This window comes from Anser anser, assembly GCF_964211835.1.
Source record: "Anser anser genome assembly, chromosome: 3".
Taxonomy (NCBI): domain Eukaryota; kingdom Metazoa; phylum Chordata; class Aves; order Anseriformes; family Anatidae; genus Anser; species Anser anser.
Window position 1 is genome coordinate 28,829,540 of NC_139722.1, and position 27,069 is coordinate 28,856,608.

Here is a 27,069-nt window from a genome sequence, read left to right on the forward strand (position 1 = left end):
ATCAGATAGAGATAGCCTAAATAGAAATACTCTAGCTTAGTGGTGATAGTACCTAATATATTGATGACCAGGTGTTGTAAATGCAGTATTTCTGACATTAACTGAATAAAACTTCTCAGCAGCATGTCTATCCAACTCTGAACAACATATTACAGGACGTTTTCATCACACTGCAATGCTCTATCAAATTGTAATCCCACTCCAGTATTACCCCCAGCCTCTAAATTATCTGGTAGCTGCAAGCAATAGGGTGTTTGACATCATTTCACGGAAGTGAAATGCATAAAGCATCTTCCTATGCTCTTAAAAAAGAACAGGTGAACATCTGCTGAATTGAATATTAGAGATGGGCAGCAAGGCAAACATTTCCATTCAGCAGAAGTTTTAATTGCTTCTTTAGCAACATGCTTACTTCTAACAAGGCTTCTTTCTACCAAGGGTTAGAAAATGCTTTAATGGTAAGCATGACTAATGCACGTTATTTCATTACTTGCTAAACACTGCAATAGGCTTCAGGGTAGATTTTAAAGCCTATCAAATTCCATGTAAATTGGAAACCATTAAAAAACAAACAGCAAATAAGTGGTTTTTTTTAGAAGCTGAGTGCATAAATAAGCTACCATAGCATGATGATCAAATGTACAATGTACCAGGCTTGTAGCATCCATGATTTCTACGGCAGAGAACACAGGCTTTTTCCCAGTTAAATTAAGGCATTTTGACAGTTATGAAATATCTGTCACTTCTTAAGATACGAAAATAAGACTACAGAAAAATAATTGCCTGAAAGCAAGCTGGACAACTGAGTTCAACATATACTGTTCAGTCAACTACATATTAAGTTAAAAAAAGGAATTAACATTGTCCTTTGTTTTATACAGGCAAGGCTATTCCATGCAACTAAATAATGTAAGTTGTGAACTGTATTCCATCTTCATAATAAGTGTAATTTATAGTTTACTGTTACTGCTCTGTACTCCTGAATTCAGGCTCAAAACCTGTAAAATCTTCTCCATGAACAGAGAACAAAATTGGCAACATGAATCTAAGAAGTGTGAAATATTAGAAGTGACAGTTAATCAAAGGTTAAAATAGGAGATGAAGAGATCTTGTTAAGTAAGTAAAATAAGTAGTAAGAAAATACCAAGATGAACTCAGAAAATTTTCTGGATATTCTGCCAAGGAAAGAAGAAAAAACCTTGATACAGACTACATTATTAGCCCACATGTTTTTGTTTTCTATTACAACACAGCCATACCCAAATTAGCTGTTAAATATTGTAATTAATTGCAAAGTTTTTCTGAGATTTCCTCTATTCCCTGCATAATTATCACCAGGATGAAAACATATTAGGAAAAAAAGATGCTACAAACACATAATGCAAAAATGGAGACTATTAATCTATATTCACAAGTAACTATTAGGCACTTAAAACCGTTCTATTGTCACTTTACACTTTCACATATACCAGGAATATGAGAATGATTTATCATTTCCAAAAGCCTCTTCCAGAAACAGATTACAAGATTGGAAGTGAGAGGAAGCTGCCAACAATTCTGTTTAGAAAGCAATAGTGTTTTTTCATGGTTTCACTAAATCATTTATGAATCGGCTACTGAAATTCTATGCTTTGCAAGTTTATTTCTCGCTATGAGGACTGTGACATTAAGCACAAACCATTACTCACATGTATGTATCCCATGCATGGGTGCAGTATACATGAACTACAAAATGTTACATATTGTCTCTGCATATCATGGTTTACATTAACTGAAGATGCCATGTTACAGTAAATGGTAAGTATAGATAGGTAAGATAGATATTGATGGATAAAATAGGCTGCAGAAAAGGACCTGGGGCCTCTCATGGGCACAAAGTCAACCAAGTCAGTGACATGCCCCAGCAATGACACTGGTGGCAGATGGCAGCCTGGGCTGCTGCAGGAGGGGCACTGCCAGCAGGAGCGAAGTGACCCCAGTGAGGCCTCACCTGCAGCTCTGCATCCAGTTCTGGGCCCCCAGCACAACATGGGCACACTGGAGAGGCCAGCAAAGGGCCACCGAGATGATCAGGGAACTGGAGCATCTCTCAAATCAGGCAAGGCTGCAAGAAGAGGGGCTGTCAGTCAGAACACAGTATGCACTGAACGTAGGATGACAAAAAGCTGTGTTGTGTATGCAGCAAATCATGCAATAGGCTGGAGGAATAGGATTCAATTCCTATTTATGTATTTATTCCCCTTTATTTATTGTAGCTATGAACTACTATCCATGCTAGACAGATTAAAATAAATGGTACCTTTGAGTTCCTTCACATCATCTCGTTTGCTCTCTAAAGAACACAGTAAATGTACTAAGTAATACCTGAACAAATCCCCAAACTGCTTTTTTAGATCATAGTTTTTCCTCACACAGTATATATAGCACATCAATTATGAGAAAAGTAGGTTTACTTGCTATACACAGAGTCACAACCTGTAATTATCATCTCTTGCATACATACCCAGAACCATACATGCTCACCAGCGTGTCTTTACCCAATTAACTGTGTGGGTGGTTAAGAAAGCATTATTTGAGAATATTTGCATATTTTCCCTTCTCTAACATTGTAAATGAAGAATTAATCATTTTCTTAATCCTTAGTCTGTTATTTTACTGGAAAATGGCAAATGAACATCTGGCAAATAGAAACTACAATGAAAAAGGTTCATCACACACAACAAGGATCTGAATTATGAGCAAGCTAATCTTCAAGCCCGTACTTTGCACATGTAGGTTGAGAAGAGTTTTTAACAACAGAGCTACACTGCAAGTATTTTTTTTTCCCCATGTTTAGAGAAGAATTTAAAAAAAATCCCTTTTAAAGGGGGGATTTTTGGGGGGCGTTTTAGTATTTTATTTCTTGGCAATCAGAAAGGATAAAAAATATGTTGCCTGGAAACAGAGAAGCAAGTGGAAATGCAGAAATATCCATTTCTTCTCCATGTTCTGAGCTCTTCAGTCAGACCATGCTTCCTGTGGTGCAGCTCTTTTTCCATTAAGGCCAATCAGGAAGAGCATATCATAGGGTCGCTCACCACTGCCACATACTGGGAGATGCTCTCCAACAAGAAAATCCCAAGTTTGCCTTTGATTCCCCCCCCCCCCCCCCCCCCCGTAAAACGACGGTATTTTTGCCTCTACAGAAAATGATTCATCACAAAATTCTATTCTGTTGGAAGCATTCTTTCTTCCTAGAGAACACCTTCATGCAGCTTAACTTTGTCAGTGCTAACAGTAGTCCATTTAACCTTGTGAAATAAACATGAATGTAAAAACATAAGCATCTATGAAAATCATATTTGCAATTACTCTTAATCATACTGAGCTCATAACATTATTTAGGCAGTCTTTTCTGTTGATGTAAAGGTTTTCAACAAATTGCTACTTTAAGGCTTCACTTTTAAGTTATTGATTTAACCATTTATATAACCACTCTTACGCACTGGCTAACAAAACTAGGTTTTTCCCTCATTTTTCATTATGACATTGTTTTTATTATGCAAGCCTTCACATTTTTATCCTAAATAAATTAGCTTGTTTAATCAAAAACAGAAGCCAACAAACAAAAAGCAGAACACCTTTTCATCTTCAGTTGGTTTAACCCTTACTTTAACCTTTAGTAGAAAACCAATTAAAACAAGATCTGTGCAGAGTAAAGTCCCAGCAATTACACTACCTGCCACTTTCACGATAATGAATTTACCTGTTCCTCACAGTGTGTAGTAACAGCGATTTTATTTATGGTGCTGCTCTACAAGTCAAAAAAAGAAAATTGACTTCTGAGATCAGAAGAAAGTCTGCAATTGGCCTTGTTCTTTCCTAGTGTTAAAGACACACATGACTTAGCTCACAGATAAAGTCAGATTGCTCACCTTATGGCAAAGGAACATTTAAGTGCAATAAGGTTTGCAATATAAATATTAATACTTATATTAACTGCTTAAATGATTATAACAACTGACTTGAGACACTAGGATGAAAAGTAAATACAAAGGACAGATTCAAAGATGTAGAAAAATCACAAAAAAAGTCTAACTTCTAAACTGTACTACAACAACTGAATGGCTCAGGTAGAACACCTATGCAATTACAAAACCAAAGTGATTTTTGCACTAACCACTGCAAAACAAGAAATATTAAGTTGAATACATTAATACTAAACACTATCTACAGAGATTGAGATAGCAATGTGGATTTTCAGAAGCTAATCCACTACTTTAATTCATATATCCTTCCCCTAACTGTTTGACAAGTCTAAATGCTAACCAGTATACTTGTCCTTCCAAATCTACTTATCTTCTGCACCCTGAGTTATTATAAATTATATATCATCTGATATTAATGATAAAATAGTGTTCCTTTTATTTAAAGTTTAAGCAAGACCTACAGGAGAAACAAAGAACATTTTAAATTTGCTTCTCTCTCCAGCCTTTTAAATAATTAATCATTTAAATTAGCAAGACTGTATATTTAAAACAGCTAAAACATGCTACGTTTTGATTACTTGTAACCTGTCTTGCCTTGCAGTGTAAGATTGTTACATTTCTGTATAGCAAACAATAAGCACATGTGAAAGTACAATATTTTTCTCCTGTCAATAGCATACCAGTAGCAAACAGAGGCTTACATTTTCATTTAACGTGTCCTCCAAGTTAAAATACATCTTGTTTCTAGACATGCTGCATATTCACAACTCTAACTACACTGTACTGTAATTTGTGACCACCAGGAAAATTACCTTAAATAGGAATACTAGTTATTTGCACTGCACGTCTTTATATACAACTATTTCATTGAACAGTGGCTTTGTAATAAACTCATTATCATCACTGCCTTCAACATCGAATACTTTAAAGCAAGACTTCTGTAAAATTGATACTTCTCTGAAAGTTTGTTTTTAAAAATTAAATCACAACTAATAACAGACTTCCTGTTGCTCTAGATTTCACATTGCCATTGGAAGCAACGGAGTTATCACCTGTGCCTTTACATTTTCATCAATTAATTCCATCACCACACAGATGTGAGAGTTCTCACAGTGCAACTCAAATTTCAATGGGGTTAGGTTTGCTACTTTTTTGTGGAGATTTATCTGCAATGTAGCTTTTACTCATTGATACAGGTTTTCTATTTCAGAGAAAATTGGGAAGAATTTTTACCAAATTGGGAAGGACCCTTCTGAGGAAAACTATATTGTTTCCGGGGAAAAATTTTTTTTTGGATTTTTAAAATTGCTTTCAGAAATGTAATTCTAAATATATGCCTACTCTAATCACATTAGAATTAATTTTATAGTAACAAACCAAGTCAGTTTGAAGTCTCTTATATAATTAATAACTGATACATTATTGTCTCTATTTTCTGACTTCTGCCATTTATCCTATTTATACCCTTCTCGCATCCTTCTAGAGAGAGAGTACTTACTATAAGAAACGTGTCAAAGAAACCACCTTCAAGGTGACAAGTACTGAACAGCACAGGAAAACTAATGAGAAACAACTGTAAGTTATTCAAGCAAAATAAACCAAACGGCTACTCCAGACAGTGACAGACATTTGAATAGCAGGGTCTGATCAGTGCATCTGGTTTGACATTTACCTCAATTTTTCAATGAATAATTAAAGGTCATAAACACACTCCTGCTCAGCAGAAACACAACTTGACTCATTTAAGGCTTGTATGGAACTTCCCAGTTTGCCCCTAGATCTCTGGTTAAGGGAGAGCTATGGGAGTTAAATGGGGGTATTGCACAGGAGTAGCCTAGACACTGGCAGACAAATAACGCTTTGCTTCTGAATTTCAAATTTGATGTTGCTGCTGGTAGCTTTTTTTAATTTAAAGTATGACCAAACAGTAAAACACATACTGTTTTCCCTAAAACTACACTATCTCATACCTGTATATAATAGCTGATGCAAATATATATCTTGAACATACAACCATTATCATCTCAGGACACTTCATACATCACCAAGTCCCATTCTTGCCAACATCAGACTCAAAAGTAGTGGAAGGCTAAAGAAACAGGCTGTTCTAAAGATGCTTCTAAGAAAATTTGGTTGAAGTATTGAGACCCTCACAGGATTATTTGACGTCAACTCTTCTCTTTTGAAATTTCACTCATCTCTACTTCAAATTTATAGAGCATTTCAATACAAATAAATCACATTACAAGTCAGTGTGCTGCCTCTATCACACCTAAAACAGAGAAGAGTATCTAAGAGGCACCAAGATTAGGCAATAGTGCCAACTCTATGTACCACTGGCATAAAAACAAACAGCTCAATACCAGCTCAAAGACCAATAAAGAAAAGATGATTCTGCAATAAATTTTATTCAATTTAATCTAATATTATCATTGGGAAGAATAAGGAGGTTCCAAAGTCCTACACAAACCGTAAATGGTATTATTCTCCAAACTAAAAGCCAGAAGACAGAAGGATAAGCTCTGGTGATGAATGTAAGGTGGCTGACAAACCAGCTGGGCTGCACAAAGGACATTTGTTTATAATATAGCAACAAGGAGCCTATGAATAATTAATTACAAGGAGTATGAAAAAAATAAACAAGTGCCTTGATGTGGGAATAAAAATGTTTTTGCACAGAGTTACATTGTTTAAAGGGAAAGAATAATGCAGACAACCAGCCTCCTTAGAGCAACTAGGTGAAAATCAGGGTGTCAAGTCAGATAAGTGAAGAAACATTACTACCTCAGAGTAAAAAAGTCGAAAGAATCACAGAATCACCTAGGTTGGAAGAGACCTCCAAGACCACCTAGTCCAACCTCTGCCCTAACACTAACAAGTCCTCCACTAAACCATATCACTAAGTTCAACATCTAAACGTCTCTTAAAGACCTCCAGGGATGGTGACTCAACCACCTCCCTGGGCAGCCCATTCCAATGCCTAACAACCCCTTCGGTAAAGAAGATCTTCCTAATATCCAACCTAAACCTCCCCTGGCAAAACTTTAGCCCATTCCTCCTCGTCCCGTCACCAGGCACGTGGGAGAATAGACCAACCCCTACACACTAAGTGCACTAGTGCATCACTTGATCATAGAAGGAGATCAGGTTCATCAAGCAGGACCTGCCTTTCATAAACCCATGCTGACTGGGCCTGATCACCTGGTTGCCCTGCAAGTGCTGCATGATGACACTCAAGATAATCTGCTCCATGAGCTTCCCTGGCACTGAGGTTAAACTAACAGGCCTGTAGTTTCCCAGGTCTACCCTCCAACGCTTCTTGTAGATGGGTATCACATTTGCTAGCCGCCAGTCGACTGGGACCTCCCCTGATAGCCAGGACTGCCGATAAATAATGGAAAGCGGCTTGGCCAGCTCCTCCACCAGTTCTCTCAGTACCCTCGGGTGGATCCCATCCGGCCCCATCGACTTGCGTACATCCAAGTGCTGTAGCAGGTCACCAACCATTTCCTCATGGATTATGAGGGCCACATCCTGCTCCCCATCCCCTTCCACCAGCTCAGGGTACTGTGTATCCAGAGAACAACTGGTTTTGCCGCTAAAGACTGAGACAAAGAAGGCATTAAGCACCTCAGCTTTTTCCTCATCCCTTGTAACTAAGTTTCCCCCCGCATCCAGTAAAGGATGGAGATTCTCCTTAGTCCTCCTTTTTGTGTTGATGTATTTGTAAAAACATTTTTTTTATCTTTAACAGCAGTAGCCAGATTTAGCTTCAGATGAGCTTTAGCCTTTCTAATTTTGTCCCTGCACAGCCTCGCAACATCCTTATAGTCCTCCCGAGTGGCCCGCCCTCTTTTCCAAAGATTATAAACCCTCCTTTTTCTCCTAAGATCGAGCCACAACTCTCTGTTCAGCCAGGCTGGTCTTCTCCCATGCCTGCTTGTCTTTGGGCACATGGGGACAGACCGCTCCTGAGCCATCACGATTTCCTTCTTGAGGAGCGCCCAGCCTTCCTGGGCTCCTCTGCCCTTCAGAACCACCTCCCAAAGGACTCTGCCAACCAGTGTCCTGAACAGCTCAAAGTCAGCCCTCCGGAAGTCCGAGACAGCGGTTTTACTGATCCCCTTCCTGACTTCGCCAAGAATAGAGAACTTTGTCATTCTGTGGTCACCAAGACAGCTCCCGACCACCACATCTCCCACCAGTCCGTCACTGTTTGTGAACAGAAGGTCTAGCGGGGCAACTCCCCTGGTAGGCTCTCTAACCAGCTGCGTCAGGAAGCTATCTTCCACGCTCTCCAGAAACCTCCTAGACTGCTTCCTCTGGGCTGTGTTGTGGTTCCAGGATATGTCTGGGAAGTTGAAGTCCCCCACGAGGACAAGCGCTGACGATTTCGCAACTTCTGCCAGCTGCCTGTAGAACTCCTCATCCGTCTCCTCATCCTGGTTCGGCGGTCTATAACAGACCCCCACCAGGATGTTTGCCTTGTTGGCCTTCCCACTTACCCTAACCCACAAAGACTCAACCTTATCAGTCCCAGCCTCAAGTTCCACAACATCAAAACACTCTCTAATATAGACAGCCACACCACCACCCCTTCTGTGCTGCCTGTCCCTTCTGAAGAGCCTGTAGCCAGACATCGCAGCACTCCAGTCATGAGAGTGGTCCCACCACGTTTCCGTGATGGCAACCAAGTCATAGCCTGCCTGCTGCACGATGGCTTCTGGCTCCTCTTGTTCGTTACCCATGCTGTGTGCATTAGTGTAGATGCACTTCATTGGGGCCATTGCCTTTTCCCCCGGCCTTGCCATTGTTCCCCCTGGCACAGCTCCAACAGGCCTTATTTCAGCCCCGTCCCCCTTCTTACCTAGTTTAAGGCCCTCTCAATGAGCCCTGCCAGCTCCTGGGCTAGGATCCATTTTCCCCTTAGAGATAGGGACCAGTCTGCGGCCATCAGGCCAGGTGCTGAGTAAAGCACCCCATGGTCAAAAAAAAACAAAATTTCTGTGTTGGCACCAGCCTCTGAGCCACATGTTAATCAAGTAGGCTTTCCGTGTCCTCTCTGTACACCTCCCTGCCACTGTAGGGATAGACAAAAACACCACCTGTACTCCCGCTCCATCCACTAACCGTCCCAGTCCCCTGAAGTCCCGTTTGATAGCCTTCAGGCTTCTCTCGAATATTATCACTGCCAGCCTGGACTATCAAAGGAGAATAGTAGTCAGAGGGGCAGACCAGGTTGGGAAGCTTTCTGGCAGCATCTCTGACCCTGGCCCCAGGGAGGCAGCAGACTTTCCTGTGGGCAGGGTCAGGTCGACAAATAGGGCCCTCTGTTCCCCTGAGAAGGGAGTCGCCTACAACGATTACCCTTCTGTCTTTCTTGGTGGAGGCAGTCTTGAGGTGTGGAGTCAACTTCCTCACCCTAGGCATCCTCCTGGGTAGACTTTCTACCTCATCCTCACCCACCAGTCTCTCAATCTCCAGGGCCTCAAACCTGTTGTGTAAGGGCACCTGGGAAGGTGGGGCTGGAAGGGGGGGGCATCGTATACAAGGTTGAGCAGGGACCTGTCTCCATTCCGTTCCTCCTTAACTCCTAGGTCCCCTCCCTCTGCCCGACAGCAATAGGGCAGGGGGTCCACCCCCATTTGGGGTGTCTTCCCCCAGTACCTCTCCTTCAGGCCCTGCAGGGAGTTGCTCCACCAGTCTATCTCCCGCTCACACTCCCTGACAGCCCTCAACCTCCCCACCTCCTCCTTGAGTTCTGCCACCCAGCGGACCAGGTCATCCACCTGCTCACACCTCACACACACACGGTGCCTCTGCCTCCCTCAGATAGCAGCAACAGGCTCAGACACTCCCTGCATCCAGAGACCTGAACTGCCACATTTTTGATGGGGCAGTCAGTCTGGGTGGTTACAGACTTTCTAGAGAGAGCGCTCTGCCTGGTGCAGACCATTGCAGCCTAGCTAGCCGTCGACAGCCATTAGAGGAGTTGTTTGTATGGGCAGGGGAGAATGCTCTGCCCTCCCTGTTCACCCTCCCTGCGTGCACTGCCACACAAAAAAGAAATTCAAATATAGCAGGCCAGCACCTGAAAGCTATGTATTGTCTGTGAAGCATCAGATAGGTTGTGAACCCGGATTACCCAGACAATGGGGAAGCAGGGGAGGGTCCCGGTCTCCGAGAAAAACGAAATATACAAACTGTGTTATGGAACTAGTAGGCGCATTCCTGCTTGTGGGACGCCCGCTATTGCGATCACAAATAAAAATGCTACTTCACTGAGATCCTCACCTGAGCCTATGTTATTGGCTACAGAGTGTTTCTCACAAAAACACACAGACACACATACGTCAAAAAAATACGAAGAAAAACTCAGGCTTCCTTTGACCAAGTGAGACCTGATCAGTCTCAGTTAGTTACAGACTTCTTAATCTAAACTAGGTTCTTACAAAATTCAGCTTTTACCCCAGGTCTCCAAAACTAAAAGCACTCGTCTGTCTGGTCAAGTGGTAACTCTGCATTTTAGTACCTCAGAGCAGTCCCGAATCGCCGCTGGCTCTCCCTGGCAGGATCCACTCGTTGGTCTCGCTGGCTGACAGCACCGCCCATGCGGCGGCGCAGCCCAGCACTTACCCATCGCCTCGCCAACCACCAGCCACAAATTACAGCCCTGATGCCCTGCAAAGAACTTTCTAGGGCAAAGGGCGGGAAAGCCTGCACCGTGACAGCCAATCGCCAGGCGCCGCGGGAAATTCAGCCAATCAACACCGAGGATTTGCTGTGACTGATAGGGGCTGGTGGCAAGCTCCGAGGGTGGTGGTAGAAGCATGTGAGGGCATCACACGTGACCACGGGGCCCGGCCCAGCCCTGCCACCATGAGCCGACTGTATCCGTACCACCTCCTTCTGTGCAACCCGTATCGCCCGTACCCGGCCCGTTTCTTTCTGGTCTGTCCCGGGTCTCGATGAGGGACTTTTACCCTGGCTTGCTCGGCTTCTTTCCCAGTCTGCCTCCACCGAAGGCAGGAAAACATTATTCACTAACATAAAAACTTGTGACTAAAAGTATTTCGGAGTTTGAGCCCGTTAAGTCCTCACGCTGCCACTTCAGTCCCATTTGGCCCAAAGTCTGAGTGCCCCTTCCTTCAGCAGATCGTGCTGGTGACTGGAAGCAGCCCTCCCCAGGCCAGAGCTGTTACCTACAAGGGTGTATTTTCAAATAAAATGGATGGTGCTAGTACAAGGCTATTAGTATGCAAATGGAGATGCAAAGCACAAAACATGAAGTAGTAGGAAATCACATAATTGCACAAACATGGAGATAAACAAGGTGTGCATCAGAAGTCAGGTATCTGGAAGAATATGTTCAAGTGGGGCTATGTTTGCAACTCATAGGGCATAACTGTGCTGGTGATCTTTGCCTTTTTAATTAGATCAACAAGCACAGAAGTCTAAAACCTGGTGGAAACTCCCCCATGTTTTTAGCTCATACAAATAGTTGATCGTTAATGACCGGTTAAGATCATGCATGCCTTTATGAGGAAGCCCAGCATCTTTCTTGCTGGGACTTTTGTTGTTTGGAGTCCAGCACTGCAGCCCCTTCAGTACCGTGGTGTCTGCCCTCAGACGGGTCACGTTCCCCGAGAGGAGAATCTGAGCGTCCCTGGACTCTGAGTCACTAAAGGTAGGAAAATCTTATCCCAGAACAAAAAATAACACAGCACTGCAATTACTTGTATTTGATACATGGCCTCTGCATTGCAAACTAAACCCCAATGCTCTTTTCACTGTTTCTTCACCCACAGTCTTTCATTACCAAAACTAAGAGTACTTGATTCTCTGATAATGCACAACTGAAGGTGGTTCACACACTAACACCTTGGAAGAGTCTGTTTACTCACCTTGTGGTATCTGTATTCATAAGTTAAAAAATAATAGTAGTTTCTGATTGTAAGAGTATTTCTGTAAGTAATACTTAAGAAATTTTTCTTACAAGAACAGTGCCTTCTGGGAAAGGCACAAATTGTGGCCACTGGTTTTATTCACTTGTTAGTTAACTGTTGTGGTTTAGCCCCAGCAGGCAGCTCAGCCCCACAGAGCCGCTTGCTCCCTCTCCCCGGGTGGGATATGGGAGAGAACTGGAAAGGTAAAAGTGCAAGCGCTCATGGGCTAAGACAAAGACAGGTTACCAGGTAAAGCAAAAGCTGTGCACACAGGCAAAGCAGAACAAGGAATTCGTTCACTACTTCCCATCAGCAGGCAGCTGTTCGGCCACTTCCAGGAAAACAGGGCTCATCACATATTACAGTTTCTTGGGAAGACGAACACCATCTCTCCAAACATAACCCCCTTCCTCCTTCTTTTATTGCTGAGCATGACACCACCTGGTGTGGGACATCCCTTTGGGCAGCCTGGGCTAGCTGTCCTGGTCGTGTCCCCTCCCAGCTCCTGGTGCACCCCCAGCCTCCTCACTGGCAGGGCAGCACGAGGAGCTGGAAAGTCCTTGGCTCTGTGTAAGCACTGCTCTGCAACAGCTAAACTTTGGTGTGTTATCATCACTATTTTCATCAAAAATCCAAAACACAGTATCATGTGAGCCTCTACAAAGAAATAAGTGAGAGTCAAGTACAAGTAGTCTTTTGAGAACCAAATCCTTTTACCGAAAAATCAGAGTGTAATCAGCATGACTTTTTCTAAAAATAGTATGTCAACTAGAATATGAATAAAGAGGATGTAGAACAGGATGCACAAGTGAATATTGAGGTATATGTTAACTAGCTAATGTTTGTCACCATTTTAAAGTTACAGTTTACTAGAAGGAAGAGAGAAAAACAGAAGGGAACTGCAAAAATTGCAGACAGATTAGATAAACTGAGCGTTAGCATTACAACCAACCCCTGTGCCAGATTCACACTGATGGGAAGCTAAACTCTACCACACTGCTATCTCACTCCTCCTTCTCAAAAGAACAAGTGGAGAAAATATGGAGGAAAAACAAAACAAAAAAAAGGCTGATGGGTTGACAGAAGGATGGGGAGATCCCGCACCAATTACTGTCATGGGAAAAACGGACTCAGTGTAAAGAACATTAATGTACTTTATTGCCCATTGCTAATACCAAACTAGAGCTGTAAGAACTAAAAACAACTTCCCCTTCCCATCCACCCTTTTTGTTCCGAACGGCACAGGGTAACAGGGAATGGGTGCTGTGGTCAGTCCCTGACGCTTCGTCTCCGCTACTTCTTCATGGTCCCTCTCTGCCCCTGCTCCACGGGATGCCGTCCTTCCCGAACTGAGCCTGCGGGGGCTGCCCACAGGCAGCAGCTCTTCAAGAACTGCTCCCACATGGCTCCGTACCACGGGGTCCATCCCCCAGGAGCAAACTGCTCCAGCACGGGTCCCCCACGGGCGGCAGCTCCCCCCAGACCCCCTGCTCCTGCGTGGGCTCCTCTCCACGGGCTGCAGCTCCGGCCCGGGGCCTGCTCCTGCGGGGGCTCTCCATGGGCCGCAGCCTCCTCCAGGCCACATCCACCTGCTCCACCGGGGGCTCCTCCACGGGGGGGCTGCAGCGTGGAGATCTGCTCCGTGTGGGACCCGTGGGCTGCAGGGGGACAGCCTGCTCCACCAGGGGCCTCTCCACAGGCCGCAGGGGAACTGCTGCTGCCTGCCTGGAGCACCTCCTGCCCTCCTGCTGCCCTGATCTTGGGGTCTGCAGGACTGGTTCTCTCTCATTTCCCACTCCTCTTTCCCAGCTGCTGTTGTGCAGCAGTACTTTTTTTCCCCTTCTTCAATCTACACTCCCAGAGGCCCACCCATTGTTGCTCCCTGGCTCAGCTCTGGCCAGCAGCAGGTCCCTTTTGGAGCCAGCTGGAGCTCTGATCTGACATGGGGCAGCTGCTGGGCTCTGCTCACAGAGGCCACCCCTGCAGCTCCCTGCTACAAAAACCTTGCCATGGAAGCCCAATAGAACTCCCAATGTTTTTAGAAACTTTTTCCAATTGTGTCTTTTTCTTTCCCCTCTCTTCATTTGCATGTGTTTGTCTTTGTTGTGAAAATCGGAACATGACTTTATAGCAGCAGTAGCTCCAGATTTAATAACCCATTTCTCTTTTTCTTAAAACAATGCAAGTTAATTCTAGATTACTACCATATAAAAGTACTATTAAGGAAGAATTTTCATTATAAAAAATATATACAGATAAGAGAAAAGGGAATAGCAATATTCTTACAATAAAGTCCCTAACTAAAACTCTACATTCAAGTGTCAACTATCTTCCCCTCTTTTTCTGTTTTCTTAACACCTAGTTGAAATGAATTTTAATAGAACTTGGGATGAAACAATAAAACCATCAATAATTTGTGCTGCAATTAGACTCCACTGTGACCTTAGGAAAATTACACTTTATGAAATTATGACCTCAGATTTTACGATTCTATCCATATTTGGTACGGTAGAGGTTAACAACTCTTTGGCTGTTAGCTCATATTTTGTCTGAGAGAAAGAAAAGGCTTTTCTATTTGATAGCAGCAAATTTAAAGACTTTTATTCTAATCTTGTAAGGCAGTAAAAATATTTAATCTTAGCTATAACTTCTTCTGTCTCATTTCCACTCCCTGGGAGAGCTTGATGTTATTAAAGAAAATTTTCTGTAATTTGCATGTTGTGGGATTTCCTGGAGTTTGTTTCTTCTTCCTGTAATGAAGTTCTGATTTTGAATATTGATGGTGCTTGCTTACAGAATTTCTGGATGCTCCACACCTTTTACAAGCACTGCAAACACCATGCACATTCTCCTTATTAAATATATTACGGTTTATGACACTGGAGCATGAATAGGTCTTTTCTTCATTCTTGGGATTTCAGCAGCATTTCAACATGCAATCTCACCAACAAGCCACAGAAAGATTATTGTGTCTGAAATTTGTTTAAAATGTGATCAATGACATTTCTTCTTTTTCTACCTGTGTAGGTACAGCTGTGTGATCATTTGGCCACTGACTCTTGTTTTCCATTTTTTCCCCCCTTTCTCTCCCCACTCTAATGGAGAATAAATCCCATCCTTTTCTTTTGCTTATGAAATCCTGTACAGGTCTCCTGAGGAACTGAGTGAAGTTATGGACTTGCACAGCCATTACAGCTAATGCAAGGTTTGTAAAAGTTGCTATCAGTTGCTGTTATTGTTCTGGTTATCTTAGTGACTTAGGGAGCATTAAAAGAGGATAAACAGTAGCAAAATAGGAAGGGAGAGCCAGATAGGGAACTAAAGCAACGAGAGCATGAAGGGACATAACCTCTCACTAAGCCATTTGCATAGTATTTGTAGATCCTTCACAAATCTGATTTTGATAATACTCTGATAATGAGTCAAATTACGAAATGAGGGATGCTGTGGAGAAATGAGTGTACTGCAGGTGGGAGAAAAAGGCTGTAAGAGCCCTGTGAGAACTCTGGACCTAGGAGATCATCATAATATATTACCCGCTGGTCTTCTGAGGCCCATAAACTTAGGACCATGGTTTGTCAAGACACACATGCAAGATCTCCACTCTCCCTTTTTCACCTACAGTGTCTTCTTTTTTTTTTTGTTCTCAAGATACAACACTGTTATGTCACAGTATTTTAAGATACTAAATTCTGAAGAACATAAACACATTCATATACAACAACTCAATTTGGTTAAATGAAGAAAAAATGGAAAATTAGGTTTTGACACATTTAAGGACACAGACTGCTCTTGTCATTGTTGGAGGAGTTCTCTCCATGCAGTTTCAAATAGAAGGTATCTAAAGAATATGCTACCATTACACGTTATTTTCAAATATTACTTGTTTTTGAGGAATTCCCCCAAATTTTCTATTTCAGCCTTTCTAAAGCAACACCAAGGTCATGCTTCTACAAAACTCTGGCATGTGTTAGTTACTGAAAGTTGTTCCAGTTGTTTATAACTTCAATTTTTAAAAAATATGTTTTAAAGCAGTGGAAGAACTTGGGGTAGGGTGCATTTTTTCATGGGTTGTATACTTTTACTCAAAATATCTTAATAAGGATGTTAAAGTAAAATAGAGAAGACACTTATCTGTCATCTAAAAATTAGATTTCAAATTCTTTTTACTTCACAGGGCTTACTATATTCTGTATGTCGCTTTTTCAGTCTTCTGACTTTGATAGCAAAGTGGAAAGTAAAATGATAAGGATAAAACAGCATATGATTTAATTTAACTTTGCAGATGAAATTAATATTAATAGGTGCAGCTGATTTTTTTTCTTCTCTTTACTTAATAGAAGCCATTAGTATTTACTTTTAAAAAGTGCAGTATCTGTGTCGAAGTACCTTTTACACGGCCTGAAGCTCTTCACCCTCTAGTTATAAGGTGAAAATTGAGTAAAACGAGTCCCATATTGGATTCTTCCATCACTGAGACAGAAGCTTAATATATTAGGGACCAATTATTTTATACTGCTGACATGAACTTGAGGCTCAGCTTTCTTAAAGGGGAGGCATACAGCTGGGACACTGCAGAAAGCGAGGGTAAGAATTTTTTCTCGGCTTTCACTTGCCATGAAAGTGGTGGCAATTTACTTCAGCACAGACAGGGTATAGCTTACTTTCCCAGTAATAACAACTCACATGCCAAAGCTGGCCTAAAGAAAGCAGGACAAGGTGTTCCTGTCAAAAGACAAATGAGTTATGGTTACAGAATTTTATACCAAGAGCTAAAGGTAGAGATGAAGGGATGGGAATTCGTTACTGAGAGGAAAGAAATTGGACCAGCTTCTTTGTATCAGATGTTTTAATAAGTGGATAGTTGCAGAATTGTTTAAAATACAAATGTTAATAAATTGTTTTTCTCTGATTAAATGATTGTTGCCAAAAAGCGCACAAAGGAGCTAGAAAATATCACTGCTTAAGCATTCTGAAAATTGAAAGGTATTTTATAAATAAAAATGGTTTCAAGAATTGTTTCTGCTCATTTTCATTTGCATAATGTGCTTATAATCTTCTGAAAGCTAATACAGCACAAGAAAACAAAGCAGAGCTCTAACATTCCCTACATTGAGAAATCAGGAAATAATGAAGTGCACCAGAGCATCTTGCTGTTTTGGTATTTCATTAAACACGCATACTGTTAGCAAGAATAAAGAATATTTGTTTACTGATAAGTATGGAAAAAGCCAGCATAAGCATTATTCTGGATTAGTTACAGCCACTGCTAAATAATAAATGAGGAAGGACGTCTCAATTTTACAAGTCAAACAGGATGGTGCTTATTTAGAATACAAACCCTCAATTCATAATTAGTGTCTTCGTTTAAAAATGAAGATCAGAAGCAGACTGGGATCTTCATCTAAAGTTAAAAAATATATTTTTAAAAGAAAAAAGAAAAAAAAAAAAGCAAACTTTTCAGAATGACCATGCTGTTAGTAAGCAATTACAAAAAATAAGTAACTGCACACACACATGCACACACACATAGTCTTTGTAGGAGACAAGGACTTTATGTTCATGTTTAATTATTTCAGAAATATATTAAGCTTCTTTCTGTGTACTCTCTTCCCCACAGAAAGCTTAGATATAGGAGAAAGAAGAAAAGCTCATTTGACCCCCAAATGCCTAAAAAGCCAAACAGGTGTGAATATGTTGTACTTAATGGTCACTTGAATAACTGTGACATTATACAGAGCAGTACAGAACTGAATTTTAAAGGTTCTACAGGTAAGGATAAAACAATGCTTTACGTTAGGAGTGTGTGACCAAAACTAGAATCAAGTCTAGAAGCAGAGTCAAGAAGTGGAAAAATTGCCAGGGACAAGATAAAGGAGGTGGCTGTTATTAGGCCACGGAAGGATTGTGTGAAGCAACAAATAACAAAAAAGAGCAAAGGGGACCAATTGCTTTCTCTTCTCTTTCTTCCCTCAGCACATGATTCACTAAGAGAAATCCTGCTCTTCTAGTAGTAAAATTTTAAATTAAATTTGGTTACCCAAGGGCAGAGCAGATCAAGGTGGACTTACTTGAGTTGTCTCACAGGAACAGGTATTGGATTTTGTTTAGAGGGGACAAGGTTGTGATCCACCTGCTAAATTCACTTCTGCGTAAATGTAGGCTTTCAATGCTACAGATAAGACAATCACATAGTGTCTTAGGATAATAAGACTTTCACTGCTGTTTTAATACAGTGATTCTACATGAGCGAGAGTTTATTTAAGCATTTGAATATAACTATTACTCGATATTAAAAAAGATCTTGTAGCTTCAATCTCACTCATAATTATGTATTTTTATCACCTTCCTAAAAGAAGAAAATTCCTCTTTTTGCTCCATCCTTCCATTTGCTTTCAAACTTGAAACAAGAATAATATAGTGGGGCAAGGATATAATTTCTTTCATAGCTTTTCCTGAACAGCAACTTTGAACTACTCTGAAGCAACAGTTACGTCTACGCTAGCCAGTTAAACGGTGTCCTCACACTGAAGCTTGACAATTTCTACCATTAAAGCATTAGAATGATCTGGTCCCTAGAATGGTTCCTTCCTGGGTCAACTAGTGCACTTTGAAATGCTTCTGAGGCACAGTTAAGGACTAACCATGGCCAAGGCACATTCCCAAGAGCCACTTTCTCAGTTATAACCATTTAAGTATTGCTGTGACTTAGATTTCTGGAGAATGACATTTTCCCAGAAATTAAATCTGCAGTGCATTTTTCTCTCACCTACAGGTTAGAGAGAGAAGTATATGAGAAAATATACTCTGATGTACACTTGGTAAATAAAATTTGACTTTATTTGATGTGTGTTCTGCTTATCTGCCAGTTTAGAGACAGAAGGAAATGTCTGGGTTTGAAAATCTAGTATATCAAAATGAAGAGGAAAAAATCACACATCTGACAGCAACAGTGAAATAATCTCAGAGATTTTAAAAGAGAAGATTTATACAACTGTCATAAGGAGGAACTGAATGTTATATTCAGTAACGATAGAGGGGGGAAGCCTACAACTTTGTAAAGGCTGGATTTTCTTATATTAGCATACATAAGTCAGTGCATTTGAACTGGTTCAAAACTAGTATTATAGGAAACTTAACACTTGGCCATTAATTATCAAGCTTTGTAATACATTTCGGATTCTTTTTTTGGTTGATGCTAAGCTCAATATCAGTCAACAATGTGCCCTCATAGCCAAGAGGCCAACTGTATTCTGGGGTGCATTAAGCACAGCATAGCTACTTGGTGAAAAAAAAAAAAAGACTATCCCACTATACTCAACATTGGGAAGGCCTTACCTTGAGTACTGGTCAAGCACTGGAACAAGCTCCACAGGGAAGTGATTACAGCCCCAGGACTGTCAGTGTTCAAGAAGCATTCGGACAATGCTCTTAGGTATATGGTTTAATGCTTAGGTTGCCTTGTGTGGATTTAGGAGTTGAACTCAATGATCCTTGTGGGTTCCTTCCAACTCAGGGCATTCTACGATTCTATGATTCTACAGACTCTTATATACTGTGAGAGAGTGTAGTTAGCGTACTGTTCATAATTAATCTTCTTAATGAAATTGACATATTTAAGTCATTGAAGAAACAGCATCTCAATTATTGTTCATTCCTCAAGCATGAAACAACTATTAAAAATGACTAAAAAGCATATGTCCATAGCCAGAGGAGACTGGGAATGTTGCCTAGGAAATACAATCACTCTAGCCTTGGGAAAATGAAAATGCCAGACTCTTTGCTGTGCATTTTTTGTCTTCCCCTGTGTGCACACATGCAGAATGCACATTATTGTTCTTTATAGCACTGGGACTTCCCCATGCAGAGGCTTTCCAGGCTTGGACTTTTTTAGTACTCATTTAGTGACAGTCATCCCAGATGGCTAGCTAACCATTAAGTGGCAACAGAGTAAAGGAGAAAGCGTATTGTATTTCGCTATGCTGTACAAAATGCACAGTTGTTTCTCAAAGCAAAAGTAAAGAAAGAAAAAAAAAAAAGTAATATCTGAAACTGTCGACTTCTTACACTATAAATATATTTTAGGACAAAGCTAATTTTAAGATTCAGTTTATCGTTTCTCTGCTGATTTTAAAAGTACTACATATATTCTATTAGTGTCTTCAAACATGAAAATCAGAAATCATAACACAAAACTTATAAAAGAAGCTGATAACAGTTTTGAAGATCCTGAACTGTTCTACAAAGACCATAATCTGCAGATACTTGTTTCAAAGGACACAGACATACCAGAGCAACAACGTGCATGAAACAAGGGACATATATAGTATTGGTAGCTAACAATTAGAGTTTTTCATTTTAGGAATGTCTCATACACTTGTGCTGTAGTTAAGGTAGAGTAACACATGCACCATAAGAAACCAGAGCAGCTGGACATGTTTACAGTCCTCTATCAATAGTCTTTTTTTTTCAGTATATCTCAGGAATTGCATGTGAGTGAAATTGGAATAGCAGGGTTCTTGAACACTGCTCAGCGCATGATGTATCTAGAAATAGATGTATCAAGAAACAAAACGTCATTGTCTTTAAAACTCGGAAACAAGGAACTGGAAATGTCTCCTTACCAGGCTTCTATTTCATATCACTAACTGAACTGCATCCAGACAGGTGTGACACTGAAATGTAACTCAAGCTTGTCACACACTGAAGCTACGTATAGTCATTCACCTTTCAAAGAAAACACACGTTCTTTGATACCTGCCAGTGCAGTGCTAACAAACAGCTGGTTCCTTCATGGTTCAATTCAGTTCCGTAATACACCTCTGTCAATCGGCAGATTATCAGTAAGAACTGTCTAAATGTAGTGTCCTTGCTCTGATGCCCCTTAGGGCTTGGGACACTAAGTAGTGTTTATTTGAAAAATGAATACTGAGTTTTATTTATGTTTGCTTCATGTGGAAAGGTATGAGATACACTGTTATGGTCCAGTAAGAGTTAAACAATTTCAACCACTTGGCACATTTTGTCTGACTCTGTTAAATGGACCACGGATTTTCTAGTGGGCGCAAAACCAGACAAACATATGGAGAACATTTATAGGCAATCAGCACACTTACACATAATTTGAGTGTCCTGGCTGACTAATGAGATTTCCAAGCTGCTGTCCATACTGAGATCACAGACTGCTGTTTCAGAAGACCTGTCCTTTATGAATCTGTTGGCCCAAGTAACTTTAAAACAACCATGTGTTCATATGCTTCCTAGGATCCATAAGGTTCAGTCTTATTAGAGTTTTAGTTTAGATCATGACTATGTTTTTTCAGATTAATTTCCCAATTGTTCTTACTTTGTGTGCTTTGCTTCACATCACATGGTGGACTCTGACAACACAAACCAGATTACTTCAGAAAGAAACAGAACCAGAAGACGTGCTCTAAGAACACACTTGCTGCTGTCCAACCAGTATTAAATATGGTCCACAAAACAGCACTCAATACACCAGAACTAGTTCAAAATTACAAGTCCCTGCCCCAAAATATGTATCTCGTTTACAGCCAGTAAACTCCAGTTTTGCGGCAGTTCTAGTTGTTTCACTCTGCTTCTATTTGTCTGCACTACTTCCTGGTATAGCAACACCCTTAGTTCAGGTGTGCTATGAAGTGTAAGTGAAAAAGATATAATTTTTCCTTTCTTGGATTCCATTTCTGAACTCTTCACGCTGATTAACACTTACTGTATTGTGGTGGTTTCACACTGATGGGAAGCTAAACTCTACCACACTGCTATCTCACTCCTCCTTCTCAAAAGAACAAGTGGATGATGGCAAAATAAGCTGATGAGTTGACAGAAGGATGGGGAGATCCCGCACCAATTAATTACTGTCATGGGAAAAACGGACTCAGTGTAAAGAACATTAATGTACTTTACTGCCCATTGCTAATACCAATCTAGAGCAGTGAAAACTAAAAACAAACTAAAAACACCTTACCCCCACCCTCATCCACCCTCTTCCATCTCCTCCCCCCGAGCGCTGCAGGGGAAAGGGGGAATGGAGGTTATGGTCAGTCTACAGCACTTCGTCTCCGCCACTCCTTCACGATCACTCTCTGCCCCTGCTCCACGTGGGGTCCCTCCCACGGGATGCCGTCCTTCCCGAACTGAGCCTGTGGGGGCTGCCCACAGGCAGCAGCTCTTCAAGAACTGCTCCCACATGGCTCCGTACCACGGGGTCCATCCCCCAGGAGCAAACTGCTCCAGCACGGGTCCCCCACGGGCGGCAGCTCCCCCCAGACCCCCTGCTCCTGCGTGGGCTCCTCTCCACGGGCTGCAGCTCCGGCCCGGGGCCTGCTCCTGCGGGGGCTCTCCATGGGCCGCAGCCTCCTCCAGGCCACATCCACCTGCTCCACCGGGGGCTCCTCCACGGGGGGGCTGCAGCGTGGAGATCTGCTCCGTGTGGGACCCATGGGCTGCAGGGGGACAGCCTGCTCCACCAGGGGCCTCTCCACAGGCCGCAGGGGAACTCCTGCTCCTGTGCCTGGAGCACCTCCTGCCCTCCTGCTGCACTGATCTTGGTAATACTGCAGGGCTGGTTCTCTCTTATTCTCTCTCCCAGCTGCAGTTGCACAGCAGATTTTTCCCTTCCTTAAATTTGCTCTTCCAGAGGCCCTCCCAGTGTCACTCCCTGGCTTGGCTCTGGCCAATGGTGGGTCTGTTTTGGAGCCAGCTGGAGCTGGCTCTGATCTGACATGGGGCAGCTGCTGGGCTCTGCTCACAGAGGCCCTCCTGCAGCTCCCACTACCACCAAAAGCTTGCCATACAAGCCCAGTACATGTATTTACATGGAAAGTCCCCTCTTTATGTGAATCAATCCTACAGTGGCTGCTACAGACTTTCAGCAAAGTACTTATATTAGTACATTTAGGAAGGTCCATTTACAGAATAATTTTTAAGAAAAGCATGTAAAAGTGATCTAAAGTAATGTGTAATGATACATCTGTAATGTATTATTAGTTAGTAAAATCTGACCCTGTTTTAGTGCATGTCAATCTTAAATGGTATTTACTCTAAGATTAGACCAGAAGAGCCTGAACTTTTTATCTTGGTATACTCACTTACACTCATGAAATAGTTGTTAAATAAATTACCCTTGCATTTTCAAGTGGAGTTATTTTATTGTCACATTTTGTCATTATAATTTCCTCCACCTAAGTGATTTGCACAGGTGTAAACCACCATTCGATCAATTCTTAATGTATAATATCTCTGCAATGCAATTCTCAGGCTTTACTTTTTGTCTTTACCTATGCACTATTCTCATATAAATTTATATGAGTGGTGAAAGGTATGTATTAAATTGTAAGTGGTTGGATCAGATACAGGAATCAAGCCTTTTTTATTACAGAATCCTAAAACGGTAGAGACTGGAAGGGACCTCTGGAGACTGTCTAGTTCAGCACCTCAGCTCACAGCAGTGTCATCTTAGAGCAGGCTGCTCAGGACCTTGTCCAGTCTGAGTTTTGAATATCTTCAAGGATGGACATTTCACAACCTTTCTGGGCAACACTGTCCAGTGTTTGATCACCTTTACAGTCAAAAAGATTTTTTGTACATTTAAGTGGATTTTACTGTATTTCAGTTTGTGCTCTTTGCCACACACACAAACACACACACAAAGCCAAGATTTCTTTCTACCAGGCTGAATAATCCCAGCTCTCTCAGGCTATTCTAATACTCTTCACCATTTTTGCTGGACTTGCTCCACTAAGTCCATCTCTTTCCCATACACATCATCAGTAGGGTAAAACTAACCTGTCTCACGATAGAATCCAGAACTGGACATGGCACTCCAGATGTGTCTCACCATTGCTGAGTAGAGAGAATGTATTACTTCTTTTGGCTTGCTGGCAATGCCCTTACTAGCCCTTTTGGCCTTCTTTTCCAAAAGGGCACATTGCTTGTTTATGTACAAGTTGTTGTTCATCAGGACCCACAGTTCCTTTTCTCCAAAACTGCTTTGCAGCCATTTGGCCCCCTGTCTGAACTGGTGTAAGACTCAAGCATTTGTTGAACTTCGTGAGATTCCTCCTGGCCCAATTCTGCAGCTTGTCCAGTTCCCTCTGAATGGCAGCACAACTATACAGTGTATCAGCCACTACTCCTAGTTCTGTGTCATCTGCCAACTTGCTGGGAATGTACTCTGTCCCATCATCCATTTCTTTAATGAAGAAGTATTGGCCACAATATCAAGCCCTGGGATACATCACTAGTGACTGGCCTCCAGCAGGACTTTGTGCCACTGATCACAATCCTTTGAGCCTAGCAGTTCAGCTAGCTTTCAGTCCACTTCACTGTACACTTACCTGGTCTGTACTTCATGAGTTTATCAATGAGGATGTTATTGTACACAGTGCACTGTCAAGAAACCCTTACTAAAGTCAAGAGAAGCAATATCCATTGCTCTCCACTTGTCTACAAAGATAGTCATTTTGTCATAGAAGGCTATTAGGCTGCTCAGACATGACTTCCCCTTCATAAATTCATGCTGACGACTCTCAGTCACCTTCCCATCTTGAATATACTTGGAAATGGTTTTCAGGAGGATTTGCTCTATCACCTTTCTAGTTATGAACGTGAGACCAAACAGCTTCTAATTCTCCAGACTCTCCTTCTTGCCTTTCTTGAAGATAGGAGTGATAGTTGCATCTTTCCTGTCTTCAGGAATTCCTCCCAGTCACCAAGAATTTTCAAAGACTATCAAGAAATTATTCAAAGGCCATCTGGACATGGTCCTGGGCAGATGGTTCTAGGCATCCCAACTTAAACAGGGGGGTTGGACAAGATGACTTCCAGAGGTCTGTTCCAACCTCAACCATTCTGTGATTCTAAGAGTGGCCTCACGACATCAGCCAGCTCTCTCAGCTCATTTGAGTATATGCCGTCATGGGCATGACTTGTTCATGTCCTTTTTTGAAATCTTGACTAACTTGAACCTCCTCCACCAAGGGTAAGTCTTGGTTCTAAAATTTCCCATAGGTCTCAGAGGCCTGAGAAACTGTGGTAGTATTTCTGTTTTAGACTACATTATGTATATTATGAAAATGGTAATTAAAAATCATGGGACTTTAAACCTTACCATCATATCAAGCAAGTTTGCCATTTGACTTGAATAGATACTCAGCAGCAGATGTTAAATAACTTTTCCAAAGTTTCCAAAGTTATAATTGACAGAACAGAGAAATCTGAATTTTTCCTATAGGATTTCTTTTTGTATTGGTGAGATATCTTTTTGGCAGGATGTTGCTCAACAGATAATGATAGATAATATTAAGAGCTAAAGTATTTGGTATTATATATGGAACACTAGTGAGTTGAATGAAATTTTAGGTCTACTTTTTGCATTAAAAAGGACCGTAGACATTTCAGTGAGGTTGTGTTTATGTCAAAGGTTCACGATATACAGATGCTTTAAGTAATAAGTAACTGGTAAAATTTAAAGTCAAATCATGGACTGAAAATGAAAGAATATAAGTGTAAACCACTCAGAAAGAATTCTTAAAACATAAATAATTTTAAAGCACAAAGATACAACTTAAAATCCCCTGTGAGTAACAAGGAAAGCAAGCAGAATTATATATTAAAAATAACTTTTTTTTTTTTTTTTTGTGTGTGTTTGTGGAAATTAAGTGAAACTGTTTGACTTCTGGGATCAATTTGAGGCACAAGCTCTTCAACCAACTACTGACCATGCTGCATTAGTGAGTCATACTGTTGGTAGAACTTAATCCTGCCATGAGAGTGAAAATACACTTAAAAACAACAATTTATAACAAGGTCTTTAAACTCTGGCTGCTTGGTGCTAATTCTCACCTTTTTATATCCCGCCTTCGTGCTATGAAAATAGTATTTTTGCTTATAAGAGTAAATATTTTACAGTATTGACTGAATAATAGTAGCTTACAAATGTAGTTATTCACTTGTGGTATTTTTCACATAAGATACCATTTGTGAATGTGAAGAAAATTGTAAATGTGGAAAGTTAAATGCATTTTTATAATTTTATGTTTCTCAGAAAATGGTAGGTGCTTCTCAGAAACGAATGAAGAAGTGGGGTATCCCCTTGTGCTGAGAACTTCTAAGCAGAAAATGGGACAAATGGAACCAGGAATCAGTTAATAAATAACTTCATACACATTCATAAGTGACCAGGACACAGCCACCCTGTTTTGGTTGCTAAAAAGCTTGAACAACATGTCTGTGACCATTTGATCTTAAAGCTAGGGAACAAGCTCTGACATTGTTTAATTTACTATTTTAGAAGAAGCCAATGAATCTACATTAAGATGGTGAACTTTTTGTTTCAAATAATCTATTTCACTTACAAATGGAAACGTACTTCTATACAAATGAACCTGGAAAATAGTACTGGACTGAAATACAAGGCATACAATGTCTGGTTGGAACAAAGTTAATCTGGAAGGAAACACAGTTTATTCTAACTTTCAGGGATTTCTGGCTAGTGTTGAAGCTGTTCTGAGCAAACATAAGGCATTTATACAATATTACAACTCTTTGCATTAGTATAAACAACGATACAAGAATTATTCTAAATGTTAATAGGGAACTCTACAAAAGCTTTATATTTTGTAACGGCTCCAGGCAATGTAGTTGCCTATTACTAATTATTTTTGAAGTCTTGGTAGCATGCCTCAAAGAAGCAAATACATATGCAATTACTGCTTCAGGAAGCTTCTAGCTGTGTGCAAGTGTATTCCTACATAGGACTGCAAATAGCGCTTATACTGTACCACAGTTTTGGAAGTCCAAAGCAAGTATCAAGGCACATCTTGAAATTGAAAGGGAGAATAATGAGGAAATATTAGGAAGCTATCACAATTATTTGGGAAGGAAATTTTGGTCAACAGTTTTGATTTCAATTGGCCCCAAATCTGATGTAATCTCCTATTTTCACATTAGTTCCCTAGTAGTATCCTACAGAAATCAATTAGTATGATTACTCAATGAATGAATTTACTATTTTCAGAGTCAGTTCTTTTGTAAAAGTATAACCTATTGAAAATTAATCTTGAAAATGAGTTGTTTTTTGTTTTTTGTTTTTTTGTTTTTTTTTTTCCCCTGGGCAATTTAGAGTCATAAAA

The 27,069-nt window shown here is 41.0% G+C and overlaps 1 protein-coding gene across 1 annotated transcript in view; it reads right to left on the minus strand.

Moving 5' to 3' along the window:
- EYS (eyes shut homolog) overlaps window positions 1-27,069 on the minus strand; it is an 855,622-nt gene that overhangs the window by 522,389 nt on the left and 306,164 nt on the right. The gene's annotated exons all lie outside the window — the stretch shown is intronic.